This window comes from Embiotoca jacksoni, unplaced genomic scaffold (assembly GCF_022577435.1).
Source record: "Embiotoca jacksoni isolate LCO1_2020_lvr unplaced genomic scaffold, fEmbJac1.0.p SCAF_6, whole genome shotgun sequence".
NCBI lineage: Eukaryota > Metazoa > Chordata > Actinopteri > Embiotocidae > Embiotoca > Embiotoca jacksoni.
In genome coordinates this window covers 13,596,141-13,622,321 of record NW_027185414.1, presented here as the reverse complement: position 1 = coordinate 13,622,321, position 26,181 = coordinate 13,596,141, and the positions used below count along the sequence as shown (strand labels likewise).

Here is a 26,181-nt window from a genome sequence, read left to right as displayed (position 1 = left end):
TGAGATCTGGACAGCAACCAGGAGGTGAGAGACAGAAATGCTGTGACAGAGATGTTTCTCTTGCATCTCTTCCACAGACCTTGCAGGGACCTGATGCCAGAGGAGAGTAATCGCACCTCCTCTTGTGAATCATATGACCCTGGGGAGAGTGTTTGTGAAACCACTTGGTCTGCTATTGTCCTCCTGGGACTGGCCTCCCTTGAAAAGCAGCAGAAAGCCTGTAATCAGATTAAAGGTTGCTGGGAAGGGGAGGAGGGATTTTTGAGGAATAGCGAAGAGGTCGTGGAAATTCTCTAATCAGTACCTGCCATTGAAGTGCAGAAGAGGGGCTAAATAACGCAGCAGGAGGGGAGGCGGGAGCCAAACTGGAGGGACAAATTGGCCTGTTGTTGGACAGGAATAATGGGACAATAAGGGAGGGGAGCATAATTAGTCCATATAGAGAGGGAGAGAATAGGTGCAATGGGAAAAGGAGGAGACTGAAGAACTCCAAAGGCAGTGGCCTTGTCCCATCTTGCCCTGGCAATTATATCACCTTTGTGAGCTGATTGCAGCAGGCTGCAGTGACCAACTGGGCTCATAGATGGACAGAACAACCTATATTTTCTCTGTGTCTTCACCAAGTGGTCTCAACAAGCCACTGAGCAAGATATCAGGGGCCCTTGTGGTCTAAATACAACCCATCAGCACACTCCTTAAAAGCTCCTGTCCCTCCAGTGGTGCTCAATAGCTACTTGCCACATGACAGTGACAATCACTAGCCACATCTCAATGCTTTCATTATGTTATCACACTAGAAAAAAAATCCAAGGCTAATGATATTTATAGTTCTTTATAGCAGCCTTAGTTCACATGACATACTTAGGGTCCACTGAGATGTGTTGAAAGATAACTCTGTCATCTAAACTTAACCACCTCACCGTCCCGAACTCGTAATGTTAATGTAATACCACAAGACGTCCCACTGAGTGCTGAGCTCCACCAGGCCTTTCTGTCACTCATCAAACGTCCGTTGCCTGCGCACCAGGCATCATTAAAGACCGATCACTACTTTTTTATTCAGTTGACAAGAGTCCATTTGTTGGGGTCAAAGGGGAAAGTCTCAGGGGGGAAGACCTCTCTGCCAGTTCTAGTGAGGAGGAGAACCAGATAAATCACTATTCATAGAAGGGGAGTGCTTTGATTTGGGCACAAAGGCCACTAGTTCCCTGCATAGATTGAACGAAGCAGAAATCAGAGCTGGTTAAAAACATGTGCGACGGATCCAAACTGAATAGTTTCGCTAATTAGGTGCACCTGCCCTGGAGAGCCCCAATTAATGCCTGAGCGATAGTTTGGAATTTTTATAATAGAAAATAAAACACATTATTTTGCTGCTTGTATATTTCTTATTGCCAATAGTCTATTACTGCAATGCAATTATAATATTTCACTCTTTCTTTCCATAACAATTTGCAGACATAATACAAGATAATTCTATATGTTATCTGCGGGACAGTGTCCCTTTACTGAGAGCATTCGGTTGGTTTATTGTTTACATTTCTATGTCTTTCACTTTGCAGTTTTAATAATCAACCTGACAGAAAGTCCAAACAAACAAATTCTATATTTGCCAATCTCAGAAAAGTGATCAGTAACTAAATATTCATTGCTGTTTGGCATCTAAATGTTCTTTCTGGCCTTTGAGTTTCCATCGATCTGCTGTAATTGTGAATACATGGAGAATTCAAACACTAAGATGAGTAAAAGTTAAATGAAACTCTTCTCAACAAGTCTTCGTTCCACAAGATCAAAACCCTTATCCGCATACTATTAGAAACAATTCTTATGGCATTTGGTAGAGGGTAATAGAATAAAGATTTAAGATAGTAGTAATGGATACCAAAGAAAGTTAAATAGTAAGATATAAGGACAGGAATACCGAGCTATGGACTGATCACTCGGCCTCTTCATCTTCTTTACAGAATGATATTACTTGTCTTCAAAATATAAAGCAGCAGTCTCGCAGACTACTGTAGAGACGACCAGTGTGATATTTCTGTCCATTACAACAAGAACAGGCACTTCAAACAATATTATAGTATTTTATGCTCAAGAATACAACACACAACTATCATATACTTCAACTGACTTAATTCATTTTTGCAAAGAGTAATTCAAAATTCCCAAGTTGAAACAATTAATTCCATTAATACACTACAAAGTTATTCACCATTCAGTCTCTAAGGTCACCACAGATATAGATATACACCAGTCACCCATAACATTTAAACCGGTGTCAGGTGAACTGAATACCATTTATTATCTTGTTACAATAATACCTGCCAAGAGAGCGGATAGATTAGGCAGCAAGTGGGCAGTCAGTTCTTGAAGTTGATGTGGTGGAAGCAAGAAAAAGTGAAAGTGTAAGTATCTGAGCAGCTTTGACAAAGGTCAGGTTGCGATGGCTAGACCGCTGGGTCAGAGCATCTCCAAAACAATAAGTCTTGTGGGGTGTTCGCTGTCTGCAATGATTGATACCTAACAAAAATGATCCAAGGAAGGACAACCAATAAAGAAGACGAGCTGTCGGAGGCAAGTGATGCTCTGGGCGATGTTCTGGAGGAAAACCTCAGTCCAGGAATTCGTGTGGATGTGACTTTGACACATACTACCAACCTAAAGATTGTTGCTAACCACACACACTGCTTTTTGGCAATTTTATTCTCTTTTATCAGGATAATGCACCCTGCCACACTGCAAACATTGTTCAGCAATGGGATTAGGAACATGACATGGAGGTCAAGGTTGTGGCTCTGCCTCCAAATGACCCAGATCTTGACCTGATCGAGTGCCTGTGGGATGTGCCTCAAAAACAAGTCTGATCCATGGTGGCTCCTCCTCGCAACTTACAGCACTTGAAGGATCTACTGCTAATGTCTTGGTGCTCAAAACCAAGGGACACCTTCAAAGGTTTTGTGGAGTCTATGTCTTGAATAATAGAGCTCGTCAACTCTGCCTTCCGCATGTGGCCATAGTTCTTATCCACATCTAGCTTCATGCCCTCTGTTGCTATTCACCTGACAGAGAACCCTTTACGCCCTCCCAGAGCCATCCCTGGCAGTAACCTGCAGATGTCCAGAAATCAGCATTCATTGCACAAGAGGGATAGCCGATCACATCACTCATGAGAAGCTTTCCAAGGCCATGAGGAAAACCAATCGTTAGTAGGTATGAGGAATAAGGTGGAAGGAAATGTGACACCGTCCTGGGATGGGCTGCGAACCACTTTGTAACTGGAAAAGAGTAGTGAAACGTCACATTGTCTCATAAAGTTACCAAACCTGCCACCTTTCCAAACCTGGCACAAGGCTTTCAGAGATGGATGAAAATATGTGCTAATAGGTGTTTTATGTCCCAGTTTGGAGTTTTTTGTAAAATTTAGCAGAAAATAAAAATTTGAAATTGCTTCACAACAGTATATAAACATACAAACTAGAGAGTGTACATATATAGTAGTGATGGTAAGAAAACAGTTCATCCATTTCAAAAGATGTCAAAGCCATAAAAAGTGACCCATATCTGTCTCACTAATTCCTGTGTGCTGACTGTGTGAAAAGTTAAAAAAAAAAAAAACTAAAAACTAAAAATTACCTAAGTGTTGAGAAATGCCTGTCAGGAGTTGTGAGAAAAAGAAAAAACCCAACTGTAATGCTGATGAGACAGTGACAGAGAGGGGGCAGTAATCTCCCACTTCACCCTGCGACAAATGCAAACGAAGGAGGGAAAGCCATGGAAAAAAGGAGGGAAAGAGGGGGACAGGAAAGGTGGGGAGAGCAATGATTCTCCTGGGAAGGGAGGGTGTTTGGGTGAAAAGCAACAGCATATGTATTGTTGGAGGCCCTGACTCGCCACCCTGGAGAGTTCCCTGTTCCCACGGTTTGCTCAACAAACAAACGCATACCCCTCTCCCCCCCAAAACACACACACACACACACACACACACACACACACACACACACACACACACACACACACACACACACACCACACCACCATGCTCATGCACGCAGCGGTGATGTCATTAATTACCATCAAAATGAGCATGACAGCAAGCAAGTGTGCGTGCGTCTGCTAGCGAGGCTTTGTGCGTGTGTGTGTGTGTGTGTGTGTGTGAGCGTACGCGCAATGTGAGAGGGAGAGCGAGGGAGATGTAGGCAACGAGAAAGAAAGAGACCATTGTCCATTCTGAAATAAAGAAATCTCCACTGAAGCATTGTAAATGGAAAAGGCAGAAAAGTGGACCAAATTCTGGGATCTTTGAGTGCGAGCTGGGCTGTCACATCTCGTCAGAGCCTCACAAAACCTGATGTGCTCACAGTGCCCTGCCTGGCCACAGAGACACACTGTGGCCCTGTGGCTGTGTGCTCTCCTGATGATATTCAAGCCTTCTCCCTCACAGCCTCACGGGCTTGCAGGCTCAGGGATGTTTTTATGAACATTGTTTGTATTTGTGTGTGTGTGTGTGTGTGTGTGTGTGTGTGTGTGTGTGTGTGTGTGTGTGTGTGTGTGTGTGTGTGTGTGTGTGTGTGTGTGTGTGTGTGAGAGACCTTGTCTGAGGGCACTTTTTTTTGTGTGTCAAGGACAAGCAAAATTTAAAGTGTTTCTGGTTTTTGGGTTTTGATTTAAAAACTGAGCTATTGGGTTAAACATGAATTTATTTTTTTCATTTGGATTATATTGAATTTATTTTTAATGCAATCAGCCAATTAGGTTAGAACAGTGAGCTTCAATCTTGTCGTGTAACTTCCAGTATTTGTTTCTGTGGTGTGACATCTCCTGGCTGGGTTCATTTGCTTGAAAATGTGTATAACTTTGGCAACAAATACCAGCCAATACATCAAGTAAGTGCTTGCACATTTGCACATGTTTATATCGTATACAGACTGCATTCGTTATGCTTTTCTCATGACATATGAACTTTATTAAATCAGTTATTGCTTGCAGGCTTTGCATTATCTATGTCTGGTCTTGTTTTGTCACATTTATAATGAAGTCGTGTTTTAATTGTTTGCATTTGAAACAAAAAATTGACTTAAACTTGAACTTGATACGCAGTCTGCAGTCCAAGGTGCCACAGCCAGTAATACAAATACTGAGTCTACAGCGCCACTGATGGCTCTTTAAGACAATAGACCTTTGTCACGGCAGATATTAACTTCTCATTGCAAGAAAAGCACAAGTGTATTAGTTCCATTAAGTGTCCCAATAAGCCACGACAGTAAACCATCATGCACTAAAGCAGGACCTCACCTAACTGTGCTTTCCCTACAAGCGCTTACTTAAGAACCATGTTGCTTTGACTTAAACAATCCCTGCATGTGAACATGCAGATTTTTAACAGAAAATGTTTTTACTGTTCTCAACATCTTTTATTTTTTTTTTAATTTTTAATCATGCTAACTTTTAGTAATTAGCATGTGAGGAGTTGAAGCTGATGGGAATATCATTATTTCTTAATGTCCCAAGTTTCATTACAATCCAACAAATACTCAGACTGGAACAAAATGGTGGACAGACTGATCAACATTGTCGTTCCCATGTTGCTCTATGGCTAAAACTTTTCCAACGTTTTTAGTTTTTTTTCCTTGCAGGTATGACTATTCAGCATTTCAGGATTTAAAACAAGAATATCCAAACTCTGCCTGCTACTAAACATCCTGCTGCTTGAAAAGAGTCCAGGTTGCTGCTATTACAAAAAAATTATGTTACCATCCAGATGAGATTAGAGTTTTCTACAGTTATTAGAAATAAAGCAAAGCAGTGTGTCTGTATGTGTGTGTGTGTGTGTGTGTGTGTGTGTGTGTGTGTGTGTGTGTGTGTGTGTGTGTGTGTGTGTGTGTGTGTTTGTGTGCATGTGTGTCTGTGTGCGTGTGTGTGACTGTGTGCGTGCATGAGCGTGTGAGTGCGTGTGCTGTGTGTGCGTGTATGTCTGTGTGTGTGTGTGTGTGTGTGTGTGTGTGTGTGTGTGTGTGTGTGTGTGTGTGTGTGTGTGTGTGTGTGTGTGTGTGTGTGTGTGGCACTACACTGATCATTGTATGGGCCTTCATTAGAGATCATTTGGTTTTGGCAGAGTGGGCCTCACTAAGCTTTGGCTGTGCAGTGAACCAGACCAGGGACTGAAATTATTGTCGATTGTGCAGCTATAAATGCATGGGATTCCACCTCATCAAAGTTTGCAAAGATAATTGCTACTATGTGATCTCCACTATCTGAAAGGAAACCGTGTTAATTAGAGGCTTTGATTGGGACGTGAAGAGAAGAGAAACAAATGCGTGCTTTGTTGTCTTGTACAAATCTCTCCTCTCAGGGGTTTATGTATCTGCAGAGCTGCAGGGGGTTTTGTGTCCAAAACTTTGATGATGTCCTTGTTTCAGGACCAGTCCCATCTCTGTCTTTGGGAAAATATCCAAATGCTCATCAGCCTATCCAGAGAACTGAAACAATGGTCTGCATTGAAGAGGTTAGATGGACGATTGAAAGTTATCTGCTGTGAGTGCTAACATACGTCCTATCTGTTGTTTGCACGGAAGCTCTTCGAGATTCATCATCTTGTTCTCAAACAGGTTGTAACAAATAGATATTGTTCAAGTTTTTGCCTTTTTATGTATTATTTTTCACAAAACTACGATTTTTTTTTTCTTCTAAAAACTAGAAACTACATCAGCACTGACAATTGTTGCATTATAAAAACAAAAACATTTTGAGCCTGCTTCCCAAACTGCAAATATTTGTCTATATTAATGTTCCTCACCAGTTATTTAATGTATCCAATCAGTCACATGTTTTCATGTGCAAAACAAGCAAGAAGAAATATATCACTTCTTCCTGCATGTACTATCTTTTAAGGAAATAGTTCCAACCTTGGATAACTAGATAATATATTTGGATTTCAGTTTTATCTTTGTGTTTTAAATGTATGTGAGAGGAACACAGTGAGGAAGTTAAACAACACCAGGAAGACTAGTTCAGTAGCAACTGGAAGCTAACCTGCAAACACTTGAATTTAATGCAGATAAATGCTCAAATTCGCCAAATGAAATAATCTCAGCACAGCTTTCACAACTGGATATTAGGTTGTGTTGTCATTGTGGTTACATTCAGCTTGTTCATGTGTTTGTGTTCAGTTAAAGAGTTATCTGCAGGTAAAAAGGTAATAAATGGACTTAAAGTGATGAAACATGTTATCCTTAATTTCCAGCAGGTGGTGCCACAACAACAAAGACAGCAGTATCAACGAAATACACTCTACTCTCCTTTAAGTCCAGTTTACAATTTTTTTTTTTTCTACTTAACGGTTCATCGCTGAGCAGTTACACAAAAGCAACACAGACACACTCAAATATTTAACTGCTTTAAATTTATGATTAATTCTTAAGTGCTAGTAATATTTGTAAATTCTAAATCTTTCCAAATTGTAACAGCTGAAGAACTTGATGATTTTGACCCAGTGACACCAGTCAGAGAAACAAGAGAGGTAAGTGCTCATGTTGGTGGTTTACTGCTCAGTTTATATTTTCAGAGATCAGTGAAGATGATCTCTCTGACTCTTCTGCTCCTCTTTCACACTTAATGAGTTCAGCTTCCTGTCATTCATTCTGCTGAATGGACTCCACTTTGTCCCAGCTGCATTTCTCTGAACTGTGAGTTCATCAACCTGCTATAAAAAAATATTGTCCATTTCATAATATAAATATTTAGGGATGCATTCGACAATATGCTATAGTGTATCTTCATTTGGATCTCCTTTAATATACACATTCAATTATTATGTTTGCACTGTCAGAGACAAAAAATGCTTTGGACAAACAGATATTTAAAAAAAAAAAATCCACAACCATACAGCGACTCTCTATATGGAAGGATATTTTGAATTAGAACACTTAGAAAGGATTCAATGACAGACTGCATCTCATGTATTAAAAATATGTAAATATGATCATAATCTCATGCAATAATTAAATTTTTCTTGAGCTGAAAAGTAGTTTATCATTGTGAAGATACAAAAATAGAATTACTTTTAATTGACCTTTTACCTTTCAACATACGTTTTCAACATATAAAGCAAGTTGAGTTTTAACATAGTGAAACCTTTCTGTAAATCTGAATGAAGACATACTTATTAGAAACTCTGTGTATCGATTCCTGGCTCATTTTTAATTGTATATAATAACACAAACACCTGGCAAACTATTTACCTTCCTATTTTCCTTCCTGTTTGTCAGATTAACATATTTCATCTGGAGTGGCAATATCCACAACCTGTTTGCTTAAATGAGTACATGCCACACTAATTGTCTTTGTGCTGAATGGCCATCTTCATCAGTAAAATGATTCACTTCACACTGTGGTTATAAACAAATCACAATGTTGTCCATAAAACAATAAACTGAAGAAGAGCAATCTTTTGTTACTGTTTGTCAAAGGCTTTTATCTTAAATGAAGCTTTAATAGGAAACAGGAGTCCACTTACATTCTATGAACAATAGTTTTAATTGTCTATTTCAGTAAACAACGAGTCAATGAAATGGCATTTTTAATTTACAAACCACTTAGCATGCATGTGGCCCCTGCGTTGTCATGTTTCAGGCCCCGGCATGCATTTAGATGTGTGGTTAACAATATCTCAGTCATCAGTGCCAGAAACTGATGTCATTCAGCCAGTTGTACAAACGCCACAAAAAAGTTGTAGTTGTATGTAAAACCTATTAAAACCTTGTTAGAAAGTAGATTTCCCCTTGTTTTTGCCTTTATTATTGGAAATGGAACAAGCACTTGTGCATTTGGGGAGAACTGGAGTGGATAGCTGCTTTTATAATCAGCCAGTGCGGCACAAGTGTCGTTATGAAAGCGTCGACACTTAGCATCCTGTTTAGTTCTGAGTCCAGGCTTATTTTTATGTTATTTTTTATTACTTTTTGTGCATTCATTTTGATCCTTATTTGTCTTTTAAACTGCCCTCTCTTCAAATTTTGTTAGCACAATCTTATCTTTAAGTCTGATGTATTCTGTCGTCACTATAAAGCTGTTGGGAACCAAAAATAGAAGGAAAAAAATGGTTCTATAAAAAAATGACAAATCCTTACTGATAACAGGTAAAAGTGTTAGTTTCAGATTTGGAAAAAAAATTATATTAGCATCACTATTCATACACACTTATGAACAAATGAAGATAAATTTAAGTTTAATGATTATGATTTTATCTAAATTTGAACATAACATTTCCTGAGTTTTAAACATTTCTTTCAAAACGTTTGTTATGATCTACAGACATAAATGAGTTGTGTTGAAGCCCCATGTTTGCATATTCCTCAGTTTTGTATATATAAATATATAACATGTTCACTGTTCACTGATGAGTCGAAAGCTTGTTTCCATGTTCTTCATCTATCATTGGTGAGATGTCCCTTCTTCTTCCAAATAAAAAGACTGAAGAAAACCTTTTTCTAATTATAAGAAATCCAGGCTTATTTAGCTGCTCAAAAGGAACTTGTAGTGCCAAAGCAGCCCCTTAAATTTTGCGCTGGGTTGTGCTGATGAGGTGAAAAGCAGAGAATGCCTAAAACAAACGGTAGAAGGGCTCCAGCAAAACAGCCAGGGGCTTAAGATATATTAAATTACCATGATTGGGACTTAAGGCATGGTTAAAGCCTGTTTGAGAGGCTGGGGAGCCTCAAAGCAGTGCTATTCATGTCTGGGGAGCTGGGTCAATAGGTTGGGGAAGTTCACAGGACCTGATTCTATTCTTATGCAAACGCAGAGAACAAGACCTAAAGCTCACTGAGTTGGAAGATATAAATGACTGGACAATCATCTGCAGCTCTCCACAGACACAAGCCTGGTCTACAGCTGCCTACTCGTCATTCATGAGGTAGACAAACGGCATCGGACTTCACTCTAAATGTCTCACTTCCTGCTTGCAGAGTGAAACGTATATTTTTTTTTTTAATGTAAATGACAGCTCTGATAAACAGTTTTACATTCAGTCCTGTCTCGTGGAAAATGTCACCTATCAACGAGAGTTTAGTGTAATGAATGGTACTCATAGTAAGTATATTAATAGCACATAAAAGTACGCTTTGTTCTCTACAGTGCACAAAATGTATTTCTCAGCTTTGAGTAATTTGACCTCCAGTGACTCAAGACAAAAGACAACATCCATCCAGATCTGTTGACAAGTAGAAAATTAATGAATGAAAACACACCGAGTGCCATGAGAGAAGAGCACCTGCAGCCAGCAGCTCTTCCTCTGCTCAACTCTGGCTGACAGTTTTACATGCATCACTCATACTTACTGTACAGAGTCCATCTTGAGGTACTCTACGTTTATTTTTAACATCTCACTTTTATGAAATGCGGACGGATTATGTGCAGTGCTGCCTTGAACATGAAATTCTTCTGAGATCTAGTCACAGTTCCAAATCAGGCGTCAATACTCAAATGTGAAAAAAAATCATTACGTGTGTTACATTGCCAAAAGTATGTTGTTACCTGAAAACCTGACAAAAAGAGGCATTAACATGCAGTTTCAAGAGTGTCATTCAACCACAAGTGGTCTTAAGGACAGGCGCTGGTGATGGACTCGGCATTCCAGTTTTTGTGCTGAAATATGTTTCCCATGTCTTTTGTTTGGGCGTAATTTCACATTAAGACTGGAGTATGATCAAAACTGTAAACTCTCTGCAGAACCAAATAGTCATTCATCGTATTTCCAGGAATCCTGATATCAAATACATGCATTCATATAGAGTGATGAAAGCTGAGATTTGATCTTTCACCCCCCCTAAAAAGCCCCAGGGACCTGCTGTTTGTTCCTTCTTACCTTCATCCCTTGATGTATGTCTGTGTTTCTGTCTTTCTTTTGGTCTGTCCTTCCATTCTTTTCGCGAACAAGATAAGATATTATTCTATAGAAATTTAACTATAAGCCTCCATGCTGTGAGGACTTCACTTGACAGGACTGGGTCAGGTGCAGTAACATCAGCTGAGATCTGTCCTGACTCGTTACAAAGTCTGGCAGGTCATCCGAGGATCACACACGTGTCTCTTGGCTTGTGCCGGGTCAAGTTGTGTCCCAAGAGAGTAAAAGGTCAAGACTCTCTGTCCAGCAGCAGACTAACGCTCTCTGGACATGAGATCCACAAAACCACAAAACCAGCGTGAGGAAACATGCAGAAGTCTGTAATAACATGTGAACAACACTCGGTTTATAATACCTTCATTCGCGTTTACAGTTATGACCTCAGTTTCATTTTCAATTAGTTGCATCCAAACACACAAACACATCTCAACACAAGTGCTTCAATCCGAAGGCATTATTTTGTGTCCAAGTTGTCATTATTCAATTGTTTTTATTATTTCATTGTTATCCAGAAACACATTTAAAAACAAAAAAACATTTTGGACCCAATTATTATTTGTTTTTTTTGGTATGTAAATGACAGCTCTGATAAACAGTTAAGGATATATTATATTAGACAATTATATTTGACTGAACGGTTAATGCAGCACACTATAAATCTATAAATAGATCATATTTTAGATTTTGGCTTGTTTTCAGTCGACTGCCTCTGTCCAAGGTGCTGATAGAGACAAGTCTTTATGAACAGTTTGAGTACATTAATAATCACAGAGCCATTATGTTTCTGGATCTTTTTATTGAGTAAAGATGAAACACATCTCTGTTGCCTTGCTTTGATAATCTCAAATGCTATTTCAGTGAATTAAAAAGATACATAACTACCTTTCAACATTTTGTTTTTCGGGAAGTTTACATAAAATGTTTATTGATGTCATTAATGGAGAAATCATTCAAATACAGATGAAATACCAAAAACAAAGAGTTAAAAAAATCCAGTTGGCCCAATAAGATTTTGGCAATAACCATCTGGAACAAATGTCTAAGCAAATAAATTGACATTGTAGTAAAAATCAATTAATAGTTTTCCTCATTTTGCAGAACTTGCTCTTGAAAATTATGTCTAAAATAAAAAACACTTAAATAGCGGTCAGTGATATTTCTGTTTGCATCAAAACAGTATGTTTTGCTGCGTAGGGGATGCTTTTTATTTATGGTCAGTGGGAACTGTTAAATCTGTATTCAGTTATACTTGCAGCCATGTGTTGCATGTGGTGACAGAAAACTGTATTTGAATACTCTGCCAGATTTATTTGAGCCTGATTGCAAAGTGACAAACTCCCACATTGACCCCTGAATCACTGGTAGAAGCTCTGAAGATCCTCCACAGCAGCGGCATCAGCGGCAGTTGTTTTCTAAAAAAAACCAAAAAACAGAAACAACAGAGAGATCCAGATTAGCTGTAATTCAACACAGAACATTGTTTGTGTGTGGATATACAATAGTCCGATGAAATGATGACAACCACTGAACATTTACACAGTTCTTCAACTGGTTACATCATCTCAGCGTACGTGTAGCTCTTGTCAACTGAAGTTCAGGCGGGAGCTGGATGTATACGATCAGGCTGAGTTCAGCCCTGCAGCCATGCTGCTGCCAGATTCACCAAATTATATATAAAGAGGTTCCTGGACAATTTAATCCCACTGGGAGACATGGTAAGGCCCTTTCTCTGCCAATTTTCACCCTCTCTCTTATTCAGACCTCCTCTTTCTTCCTGCAACTCCACAATGCAGGATTGTGCTCTCTTTTTTTTTCATGTTCCCTCATATCTTTTCTCAGTATGGCTGCCACCCCCAAACCCCTCAGACAGCATGCAGTTTATGCAAATGATCTGCCTTTCATGCTCAAAGTTGAATGAGACCTCAACAAAATCTCTCTCTTACTTTCTCACACATACACACACACACACACACACACACACACACGCACACACACGCACACACACACGCACACACACACACACACACACACACACACACACACACACGCACACACACACACACACACACGCACACACACACACGCACACACACATACACAGACATACACACATGCAGAAAGGATGAATTTGAAAAAGTATAATCTTTGCTGTCATCACTCTTCATGTTTCAGTTTTGGTTTGTTGACTTGTGATCCTATATTTGATTGAGGCGGTGTGTATTATGGCCTGTGAGAAGAAAACAAGAGAAAGAAGTGTGTGTGTGTGTGTGTGTGTGTGTGTGTGTGTGTGTGTGTGTGTGTGTGTGTGTGTGTAAGGAAAGAGTGATGTTAAATGGTTCATGGATGCAAAAGGTGCCTACAGAGTTAGGAGTTGGTTGGGGAGTAATAGTGGGGGACGGTTGAGAGGGGCGTGCCGGGTGTGTGTGAGAATGATGAATGTGGAATTCTTGGTGTTCCCAGGGTCTGGGGGTGTTTGAAAAGCCCGAGGGGGGCGGCTGTATAGGGGGGAGACTGTGCCCAGCTGTTGGGGGGATCCTGAGTCTCCCTCTCTCTCTCTCTCTCTCTCGCTCTGTGACAGGCTGTCCTTTTCACCAGCACATAGCCGGGTCGTCCAGCCCGCTGCCATAACAACGCCACAGCTCCTCTGTCATAGTAACGCCATGCAGTCACCGCAGAGCATAGGAGGAGAGGGAGGGAGTTTTGGGGGGGAGGAACGACAGGAGTGAAAGAGGAGTCCAGACATTTCTACCCCTGTGAACTTGAACTTGACTGACAGTCTGAGCGACTGGCGGGGGAGAATGGAAATCTGTCCCTGAGAGATTTTGTTCTGTGATTTGGTAAATGAAATACTTTGATGTGTTATGAATGCTAAAAAAAAAACATTTTTAAATCATGAAAAAATGTTTTATGAGTTTTCAAAGATTAGGTCATTAAAATAACAACAGTTGGAAAGTACATTTTTGACCCAGGAATTGGTCTGGACCAAAGGGGAAAAAAATTAATAATCATAACTTTGTCTGAAAGTCAGCTCCCCAAAAAAGCTTTCACTTTATATCAGCAACAATAATATAAAATTAAATTGCAGATATAGTACAGTTGTAATTCAAGCAAAATTAAAACTAGAAATAATATTGCTAAATATATAACAAAATTAAAGCCATATAAATAATAATAATGATAATTATATTGCATTTAGGGTTGTAAAATTACCAGTAAAAGTAATAATGTATTTTCTTTTCTTAATATACACATTGTTCAAAATATTTGTATCACATATTACTTACTCTCTAATTAGTGACCCACGTAGAAGGTAAAGAGAACAGATCAGGACAGGAGCAGACTTTGAGGAGCTGCAGCTCAATAACTGTTTGGCTAATATTTTGAACACCGAGCTTCCTCAGGGTCAGTGTGACGGGCTTGTTTGCTCCAGCCTAAAGCTGATGAATGGCGACTGGTCCACATCAGGGGTCTTAGCTGCTCAGACCCACTCGACCATGGGAAAGAGGGAGCTGTGAAAGGTCCCCTGTCGCCGTTACAAAGCCAAGAACAAGCCATAGCAGGATAATCGTGTTTATCCCCAGATTAAGACAGGATCGCAGCTGTGGTGTCCTTGTGGGAGGGTGGGGAGGGGGAAAGGGGTGGGGGAGGGGGCCTGCAAGGACGTAAAACATACAATGTGCTGCCTTCAGGAGCGCTCGCAGTAGTCCTTAGTCTACACAGGTTCTGCTGGTACTCAGAAATATAGGACTGTTTGGACTGGAGTCATTCCCCTACTGAAAACCCCTGTACTGTAAAATCAACAAAACAGTTCTTCCAACACATGCATCACTCTCATAGCTGTCCATCACTAGTCCTCACTCATCAAACAAGTGCACCTCACCCAGAGATAATCAATGTCAGATCTGGGTATTATATTTTAATATCTGTAAACATGCTGCCTGCCTCTGACACATGGCAACAGAAACTGATCCTCCAACCCCTCAAAGACACATTAAATGTGCCAACTTTCTCATACAAAATTCCTCCCTCATAACCAAGCTGAAGTTTGTGCATATTCAATTATTTTCTATTCGCGTCTCTGTGTCTTCCTCTATTGCTGATGGCGCCAGTTTACACATTCCTGCAGTTATTCCGAGTTTCTTTATCGTCAGTGCAACATGTGCAAATTTAGAAAGAGAAACTCAAAAACACATATTTATGATAAGATTAGCCTCATCAGTGTACTTCAGTGCAAGAAGAAAATGTTTCATGTATACTTTTGGACAAGTGTGTTATATGTGGGTTGTTTATGATAGAATAACTGAGCACCCTCTATTAATATGAATCAGATTCACATTTAACACAGCGGTCACATTAGCTCTGGCATGAGACCACACATTAATACACACCCACACACTCACTGTGAGAGTCAGACATAAAGAGGCTGGAGGACAAAGGGGCAACTTTTCCAGGAGACAGTCGTGTGGCTGCTGTGCTTAATGCAGGCATCTGCCACGGTCTGGTCTGAACTGTTGTTCCCACCTCAACGCCCAGGGTTTACTGCAACAGCCTCTCCCATGTTGGGGAAAAAAGAAGTGGCAGACCTTTGTCAAGTGCTGCTTTCACAAAGCAGTCATTGTGAAGAGAAGCCAGGATCAGAATTATAATGTGGGCCCAGTGTTTACCAACAGGCCAACAGGTCTCCTGCAGCTGCGGTGCACGGCACTGACCTACAGACTCGGAGAAACCTCCACTGTGTTTGTGCATCAGGTGAAAAACAACACTTGCACTTTGCACGTGTACAGGTGCATTTTATAGGCGCAGGTCACGTCGTGGTGGTAAAGGCTCATGCAGGTGACGAAAATCTAATTTTATGAATTTTTTTCAGTAATTTTTGAATTTACTCTGGTGGTAGACAGAGATGTATTTTGCCCTGAGTGGCTGCAGGCCAACAAGAATGAGGAGATGGATCATAGCAAATGCTATTTCTCCGATACATTTAATTGTTTTCTAGAACTCATTAAATGTCTACACACAGAAATATTTGAATCAGAGAATAAAATACTTTATTAATAAGCTAATAAGGGGGATTTACACATGTGCTCTGTGCTGGCAGTCATACAGTATTTTGGTGTGTGAGCTGGTATAATCACCAAGCTTTACACTGACCCTCCCCCCAAAAGCTGCATGTCTAATTACAGCCTGGCTCCTAATAAAGGAACAGTTCCCTCTTTATTTTTCCAGCAGTGTTGCTGACAGTTGAAACCCATAATTGGTGTGATAAGAAAACACAAACCTTTAAAAACTCCTTGTTACATAAAACAGAAGAGGCACATGGAGTACAACCAGCTAACAGCATCCACAGTCAAGTTTGAGTTGATCTTTGTTACAGCTGAGACGTTTGCTTTAACATTTGTAATATCGGCAGTTGTCATTAATATTAACAACTACAGTATGTTAACAGTTAATTTGTACATTGGTTGAATATTCTGGAATAGGAGAGAAAAAAAGTTGAAAGCAGGGCCTTGTTGAAGACACCGGTCACGTCTTCTGTGTTTTTCCTCTTCTAGGCTTACACATGGAGGGGTTTTGTCGGCAATTTGCAGCACATATTCAAGTAAGGCTACTTTTAACTTAGCAATGAAAGATTCACCACTTTCCAATGAGAATTTAAATTATGGTATTCAGAGGAAAGCTTTAAAAAAACAACAACAATATTTATGTTAAGAAATATTAGAGGTAACAAACATTGAGGGCACTTTTAGGATTTCATGAATCCTATCTTATGGCCCTGCAGTATGGGCTGCTTATGGACATATATGTGACTACCGTTTTGTGTTTTTCATTTAAAATACAAATTATTTCTGTTAGCCTTGGCACAAGCTTTCTAAAGACGTTATATAAATTCAAATGAGGTTTCATTGAAATATTATATATGTGCACCTTCATAAAAAAATATTTAATAGCAATTCAATCCAATAAATGCTCCAATTATAAAACGATACATTTCCATCGTTAATTGAAGCGTGCACGTGGACCTTGGTGTTGGAGACGTTGTTGGAGGACGTGCAGAGTGCTGCTGCGCCTTTAAACAGGCCGACTCTCGCTGCTCTGCAGCTTCGATGCAATCATGTTAATATGCAGAGCTCGTCTGCGTCCTATTCATTATCGGCTGGAGATGCGTTATTGTTTCCTTTATTTTTACAACCTTGAGCACTTTTGTTCTGCTTCACGGTTACAGGCCCAGAGACTAACAGAGAGCACAAATGTCGGATAAATCGCGCTGCGAGGCTCTTGTCAGTTTCAGCGTTGCAGGTAAAGCTGAGCGTTTGTAAGTTGTTATTGTTTTATTTTTTTTTCACTATATACACACTGTTGAGTTTTGAGCTGCCTGCTGATGGACCAGAGTTTCTGCATGTCTCGCATTAATCTGTCTCTATTCAACAACATCACGACAGGAAACAGAAGGTCATCGCCGGAGGAAGCACCTCAACACATTTGAAATCAAGAAGGAAGTTACACTTGATCTGCAGTCTCTGCGTATGTAAAGGTGAGAAATGAAACGTGATGTCCAAGACGGAAGTGAGAGAGAGACGTTTGCTGGCTATTTTTCTCTTCCATATGTGTTTATTAATTAGTCCTTTAGGTAGCATATTTTGGAAAAAAAAAAAAAAAAAAAAAAAAAAAAAGGGCCTCTAATGTTAAAATATATAACTCCAGTTTCGCATCTGCGCCCTGACTTAATTCTGATCATTTTTTTATTGTTTAATTAACGAAACGTGTATCAGCGTTTCCACGGTCTGTTACAATTGCCATCACTTTTATAGATTTTGGAACAGAGAAAATCAGTTTTCTTTCCATATTCATTGTTTCGGGAAAAATGTATGTATCTCTGCCCCTTAACATCTAAAATGATGAATATGTAAATAATTTATTTATCTGTTAAAATAGGCCAATAATACAAAAGATTTTTAGCAGGAGGTCTACAGACTAAAGGCCTGGTATTTGACCTCTAATTCTCTATATTAAAAAAAAAAAAAAAAAAGTGAATATTACAATATTTCTAAATAATTATTATTTAACTAAAAACGTAAAAATGTTTTTTCTACAAATGTAAATAATATATTTTGGACCTTTTATCGAGATTTGTTTTATAACTATTAAAAAAAATAAGCATTTGGAAGCAAGAAAGTAGGCTACTGTTTTTGTTTTAAAAATATCTATATATATTTTACTATACTCCTTTTTTTTTAGCTGCTCTGCTTTTTTTTTGATAAAAAAAAGAATTGATTTAAATCTCCATTTTAAAATTATTTTTTACATGGGCGCTGGTTGAGCGAGAAGGTGACGAGATTGCTCTTAACAGTTTTAGTTACTTTGTTTGGAAAATGACTTGAATATATATATTACATCAGACTACAATTACTTTAACTTGAAGCAGGGCTTTCATTTCCGTGGCCTAGAATAGTAGAATATCACCTGTGCATTATTGTCTACTTAATGAGTTGTTTTCTGTAAACTTGACAGACTTTTCACTTGTTCTAGTTGTTTCCCCATTAGTGGGATCACAGAGAGGGCAGGTGTCAGGTGTTTGTTTCAGCAGCTTCAATATAATCAAATGTCATGAGATTTTCAGCCACTGAATCAATGACTTATTCACTCCCTGTTCAATTACAGTAGCAGTTATAGGTCTCATTGGATGACCTTCAAAAGGCCACAGAAATGTGACCTCCCCCATTAGCTGCATCTCTAGTTAGTGAGATCACACCAGAGAGGACTTAAGACAGGAGGCTCAAAGACGGTGTTGATTAGGGTCTAATAGACAGCTAATTATGGACCAATTATTGTGGCCCCACTTTGTGCCAACACAACACATTTTAAAGTGAGACTACACCATGAAAACTCACAAATAAAACAATATGGTGTTTTCATCAGGAGGCTGAGCTCTAACATGCACAGATAACCCTACATATTTTAACCACAGGAAGCTTTTCATTCACAGATAAAGATATCGGTGGAGTTTTATACTAATTGTGATAATAAAACATATACATTTTAACGTGAAAAAGATTATTTGGTTACTTTTTGTGACGCGTAAACTGGCAGTTGTTTTTGGTCTTGACAGTTTTGACCTGTTTTAGGATTTAGGATTTTTGGGATTGGCAAGATTAGAGTAAAGGAAATATAATGAAGCTGTTTGATGTTTTGATGTTTAAAATGTGCAGAAGAGAGTTGATTCAGCATTTACAGTATGATCCCCGAGTTATGTCAGAGACATATTTAGCTACTAACTTTGCATAACTTTCAGCATCTTCTGATGTCATACGAGAAACTGTTGTTATCCAAATGTTAAAAGAAATTAAACATTTTACCATTTTAAGAGTTTTGCAAATGAAAAGAATATTTAGTTTATGATGGAAGTGAAGAAGATTCAAATGATATTAAGTTCATTGAAAACAATATAAACACAAAAAATGCGGTATTGGTTTTATAAATCTAATGTAAAAAAAAATTCAGGAGACAATTTGGCAGCATCAGTCAGATATAAAAGTCTGTCTAAAAGAAACGGGAACATTCATGTGTATTTGAAAGCATGGAAATTCAGCAAGGGCCCCTTTTATATTTTTAACTTTCAAAAATATTAAAGACAAATTGTCTGATGTGATTAAATAATTATTCCCACGTTCCCCATTTCCATAGATGACAAAAACATTAGAAATACAGGAGTTTACAATAGAAATCTTATTTGTGTTTTGATCTTAGGTGTATTTGAACATGCAGTTAAAGCTGTTTAAGAGGGTCAACAGGAAACCACCGGTAACTGTGTAAGGGCTGCAACTAATGATCAGATTATTTTATTAATCTTAACAGATTGGTAAAATAGCAGCCAGTAAATTGTCCTCAGAAGATGTCCTCATATTGCTCCAGTTCAATATATTTAATAAACTAATAACAAAAGCAACAAATCCTCACAATTGAAAAAGGGAAAGGAGACAAAGTTTGGTATTTTGAGATTAAAAAAAAAAAAAATCAATCAATCAGCAAAATGATGATTATTCTAAGGTCAATCAACAAATTAATTGTTGCATTTCTAATTGTGAAAAATAAAATGCCAAAAGCCTTGACTTAAAGTTTGACATTAACCTACCTGAAAAGACATCATGTCCTCCTGAATTGGAGTTTTGTGTTGGTTTATTTCATCTCCTAAAAGCAGGTAGCTGGGGATGGAGGTCATTCCTACTTTCGGTTATCTAGCTTTATGATGGACGATTAACACTCATACAGCTAGATAACCAAAGACAGGAACAGGCTCCGCCGTTTGCCAGAACAGTGAAAGGTAAGTCGGAAGTCTCCTGGGAACAAAGAAAATTATTATGGCATTTCACAAGTTTCATTCAACTCTGCCAGAGCTTTGGCTCTCAATTTTTGTTTCAAAAATGTAATTATCTCAACCCCAAATTTCTTCCATAACTTAAGCGGGAACATTTTTTTTTTTTTTTTTTTTTTTTTTTTTTTTAATGTTAACCTATGTGATATTTACTGCAACTAATTCAATTATTAACTACCTATGAAAAAAGTGATGTGGGATGATAAACTGTACACTTAAAACGCTTCACAGTAAGAATTTATTAGTTATCAGACATAACATGCAGTCTGTTGTGCTTGTTTTGTTGGTTTCTGTTCAACACTCTTAAACAAACCCTTTCAAAGAAAACTCACCCTGCTGAAACATTTTAATCAGCTTCATAATGTTTTTTCATCAAAGCCCAACTTCTACAGTAGTTTTTTGTTTCACTACAGACACTAAATATATAGCCTAAATACTGAAATTTAGTTGGTTAATTGACATTTGAATCGACCCTTTTTACAGCAACATTTCTGCATAGGTTACTATTTATTTTGTGAGGCCATTGCTTTAGTAAAAGCTGAACCTGTAACACTTAAAAAAAAAATCATCCGTCAGATCCTGAGAATGCAAATCACAGTGCAGTGTCACACATTTAAATCTACATATTTATTTATATTTATCTAAAGTCTAAATAACCTCAGGATGACCTCACGCTTCTCTTTGTCAGTACGTCTGACGTCAGTTGTTTTAATTGGGAAATACATGCACAGAGGAGTGCGCCAGCTTCTTTGCCTATCTAGGAGAAAATACTTGCAAATATTACAACAATTGTCTTTTTTGTAAATGTGCCTATTTGAAAAGGCAACAGGGTGGACAAACCCTGTATTTAATATTTTTAAACAAGCAGGATACATTAATAAATGTCACACTGGTGTGAAGTTGACTTTATTGGCTCAGAGTATTGGGGCTCTTGGTAAAACACAACGGGCCTGAACAACTATAGCTTCATTGTCACAACACATATTCTCACTTTTCTTTTCTCCGTTTTAATGCGAGAAATGTAAATCTAATGTAAAGTTCACATAATAGCCCATCATGTCTTTACCATGTGTTTGTGGGTTTGACGATAAACCTTATCTGAAGCATTAGGCTTGAGTATATCTCCGTTAAATTAATGCAAACTATTATCCTAAATGTCTAATGCCAGGCCCTGCAGGCTGAGAATTAGATGCATTAATTAAAACATGCCTTCAGATGATAATAGCAGATCTGGTCTGTGGAAACTAACCAAGACCACTGAAACCAAATGACTCACTTTTCATCACGGAGGATGCCTCATGCATTCGTGGAGGCTTAAACATCCACATGTGGCAACGAGGACGGTCGGCAGAGCGTCACCGAGGCTCCAGATGTGCAGGACTCGTGCGTTCCTATATGCAGCCTCGGTTAGACAAGCAGGTGAGCGCGTGGATCACATCGATAAATCCCACACCATCTGCCGCGGCTGCACGGCGGTGCTGTGGACGAGAGATCCCCGTTGAACTGTGTTTTTGTATCCGTGATCAGGAGGTTCCCGGGTCCGTGCTGTGATGTCCGTCAGACGAGAGAGGCGGGAGGCTCTGCCACGCGAACGAGGCTTTCATCCGCCGCGTCCTGAGGTGCGCTTCACTCCCCGGTCCTGAGGCTGCGGTGCGTCCCCTGACACAGACACCAGTGATCTCCTCTCTGCCTCTTTTTTCTCAAAGCTTCCTCCTCCTTTTGGTGACGTCACGCAAACGGTAAATTTATTATAACCAATCGCAAACGCTGTCCCCGTATGCGTGTTATGGGGGAGCGGTAGGGTGGAACACATGTACAACTTATTGCTGTGGTGGCACTATTTTAACTCTGTGAGGTAGAGACACATACACATTTGTTACCAAAAAACAAAACAACAAAAAACAGAAAAAGCATTGCCATTATTGCAACCTGAAGAAACAAAAACAAGAAACATATATTCAGCTCTGGATAAACCTCTGTTAATTTTCATTTTTAATTAAAATAAAATTATTGGTCGCATGTCATTGGTAAGAAGGAGATTGGGCAACAGTTCATCATTTTTCTAAGATGCTGCTACTGATAAAGCAGGCCAGGAACGACGTCTGATACTCTGCAACCTGCCCCCTGCTCCCCTTTCCTGCAGCAAAAATAGGTAATGGATTATCATTTATTTCCCAATATTTAAAAGCACAATACATATTTGGAAAATGTCTAGCTTTAGCACCTCCCAGTGGCCGTAAAAACAAATACATTGTGGCGGTTATCAGAAAGACTTGAACTCTATTCACGTGGATTTCTCCTCTTTCGTTGCCTCATGTATTTTAAATATTCTCAGACGGATTCTCTTTAATTGTGACTTTATTTTCAATGTCACACAAGTGTGTAGAGCGAAGTTCCTGCTAAGAATCTCCCAAAATACACCCTTTTTTTTAATGGGATAGTCCTGAATGGAGCCTTCTCTTTGAACAAGTTGTATTACCTCTGTTGAAGATTTCATGCTTCTCTCCTGAGCTGTTTGTTTAATTTCATTTTCCAAGCTGCTGCTGATTCCTTACTGCTAATACCACCATGCCTGTTTTGGAGCTAAAGTCACTGTCAAACACAAATATCTTATTCCGTTTTGTCTTTAAAACGGCAAAGATTTTACAAACAAATAAAGTTTTCGTTGAGACAAAAAAACAAACAAAAAAAAAAACGCCCCCCCAAAGGTGAGTTTAGAAAGATCTCAGACGTGTTCAGCACAGAGGTCATACCGACATACAGCACTCAGGTGGTGTCTATCCACAGTCGTACCTCAGATATGATTAGGTGTGCTCGGACTGAAGGTGAAAGCACACTCTTTACTATTCTGTTGATAAAATAATGACAATAACTCATACAACTTTGAGATGTCATGCGCCAAATTCAAGAATGTGGTGTGACCCTGTTGTGAATGGTGTGCTTTGACTTTCCTTCGAGATCTGTTGTATTGTTTTCATACAAATCACGAAAAAGTAGCGATCCATGGATTGGCTTGAAAATGTAGGTGTTTCTGTATTCTTTGCAAATATATATATATATATATTAAAAAAAAAAATTAAAAAATCGAATCACAACTTATATGATGCCACAACTAATACCTCGAGATTCCCCTCAGTCTGTAAAATAATGCCCTCAATAGCGACACCATGTGTTTTATCTTGATTTTATTGTAAATAACTCACACCATGACTCATGGAAAATAAATATTTTTTCTAGGGATTCCTTGGATCTATATGAAACTTTTCCAATCAGAACTGTGGATTTGGACATGGACACTTTTTTTCCTCCCCTGTATTCAATTTGCATATTTTTGTAAAACACTTTTTTCACTCCATATTGTCCATAATTCATTCAATCTTCACCAAAAGTCGCACATACTCCATTTGGATGAGCGCAAAACCAAAGGCGAGGGTCTGTTTTGTGATACCTGGATCGCAAAAGGGGCCGAATAGGGGAGTTACGCATAATGACAGCATACCTAAAAAAATATAAACTATTGTCGTTATATCTGTGACATTGTACTTTACTGTTTTGCAGCAGTGACTGTTTGAATTTTTCTTCCCCACCTGTTAGAAATACTTCGTCTGCGTAAAGAAGGTACACTGCTCAGGTCGGAGGTCAGGTTATGTGTCTTTGTTTGAAACTCACTGGCTGCACTGAGCAGGCAGCCTAAAATACAAAGGAACAACATACCGGGAGCAAAATCAGAAGTGATTAAAGAAAGTCAACTAGACGTTTTGCAGTACCTTCCCGTTCTTTAAGCAGCCTGTCCTTCTCAGCACGGTTCACAGATCAAATATTTACCTGCAGATACTGGGGTGAAAGTCTTGCAGCAGGGCTGAACTGTTCATACAAACTGAGCTGCATCAATATGACCTAAATAAATAGTCAACAGCAGATCGGAGTCCTTCATGTGCATGATGTTACTTTTCCTCTCTTCTATTACTGCATATTCAGAAGGTTAAAGTTGAGGACATACAGGTTCATATGCAGCTGTCTCACAGGAAGAGTGATAACACTGCCATCTCTTGGTCAAGTTCATAATCACAATTTAATGCTCCTAATCAATGAAAAAAAAAAACAGTTTGTACATCCTGAAGTTTTTACTTTAGACCAGGGGTGTCCAAACTTTTTGCAAAGAGGGCCAAATTTGATAAAGTGAAGATGCCCGGGGGCCAATAGTTCCTTCTGACATTTTTTTAACCACAAAAGTTACATGAAAATACACACTGTTATAAAACAATTTTCATTGTCACGATTACCTTTATTTTCCAAATAACAATGTAACCAAATATAAGCCACTCAGGCAGACGTGAACAACTCTAAAAACACAATTCTGCCTTTCATTCAGTCAGATAACATTGAACAAACTGTATAGAATACCTTCAATTTCCATGAGTTAAATATCTTTGCCTCATGAACATTTTAAACAGGAGTTATAAGTAATGCAAAGTGGTCTGTTACCATTAAACTTTAAAACAAGTGAATTTTGCCTTTGTCTTTTACAAGATCTTTCAGAAAGCAATAGTTTGTGTCACATCTACAGGTACATAACATCAACAGTTATAACACATATCTTATTCAAAAGTTTAATAACATAAGTGCCATAAGTCCAAGTGCATTAGTGTGCTTTAGGCTTTTCACTGTTAATAGTGACAGATGTTACCGTTCAAAACACTCAATTTCAGATTGATCAAGGAACAGATAACTTGCTGACACTAATGTCACACATTCATAAATTCTTGCTTCTTCTCGGGGGCAAATGTTCTCCACCATTTTTATGACACAGTCTTTGATGAACGCACCTTCAGTAAAAGGTTTGCCATGTTTAGCTATTAACATGGCCACTTCGTAGCTGGCTTTTGTTCTGTTTTCCTTTGACTCAAGAGGCCCGCGTGAAGACTCTCTGTTGTGATGCCAGAGCAGCTTGGAGTTGCTTCACTTTTTCAGCGCGGCCTCTCCCTGTTAGGTTGCCGTACGTTGTAGCATGTTTAGTCTCGTAGTGTCTCTTTACGTTGAAATCCTTAAACAAGGCAACCGCCTCTTTACAAATTAGACAAACACAATTGCCTCGATTTTCAGTGAAGAAGTATTGTAATTCCCACCGCTCCTGAAAGCGGCGGCCCTCACTGTCAACTTTTCTCTTTTTTTTTGCGGTGGCCATGGCAGAAATGATTTGAGAAGGGTTGGCAGCACGGATCACGAGCCAGATAGCATTAGAACGGTGCTGCCACCGCGTGGTGAAAGGAGAAATTACACCTTTACATTTGTATGATTTATTTATTCTGACAGAGCTAGCGAGCCATAACTAACACATTATAAGACCGAAGCTGCGGGCCGTATGAAATCTGACGGCCCGCGGGCCGGACTTTGGACATGCCTGCTTTAGACTCAAGTGCACCCAAGATTTGACTCTGAATGCAGCAAGAAATGTGTCCAAAAAGGTTTAAGTGAAATGTTCTCTAAGGTTTGAAGAATTTCACATGAAAACTTTTTTTCACCTTAAACAATCATACTGAGAGTGTGATGTGATGTTTAAACACGTGAACAGGAAAATGCTCCGCTCCGACTTTCAAACTGTACATTTATCATCAAGACAAAGCTGCAGCTTTAAATCGGTTGCGTTCATGTAATCTTCTTTGAAGAGGAAACGTTTTCTACACAACCCTCGTCCATAAAGGAGTGAGCTGCTCATGGAGAAAGGTTCTGTAAGTAAAGAAATAGTTTCTATTTTTTAAGTCTGCATTGACAATAATTACTTTGGTTGTAGAAACTGTCCTTTTCTTTCAACTTTAAAGTGGATTGATAAAGTAGCTCATCACGGATGTGTTTGATACGTTTGTCGGATACGTTTTCACACCGTCTTCCGAGTCGGCCACAGGTTTCTGTCAAC

The 26,181-nt window shown here is 39.0% G+C and overlaps 1 long non-coding RNA gene across 1 annotated transcript; it reads right to left on the bottom strand.

The window, feature by feature from the left end:
• Positions 1–11,676: 11,676 nt before the first annotated feature.
• LOC138212845 (uncharacterized) lies at positions 11,677–20,171 on the bottom strand. The gene is made up of 2 exons (XR_011179497.1): positions 20,028–20,171; positions 11,677–12,312 (listed from the first exon to the last, which is right to left on the bottom strand). It is a non-coding gene; the product is annotated as an uncharacterized lncRNA (long non-coding RNA).
• Between the last annotated feature and the right edge of the window lie 6,010 nt (positions 20,172–26,181).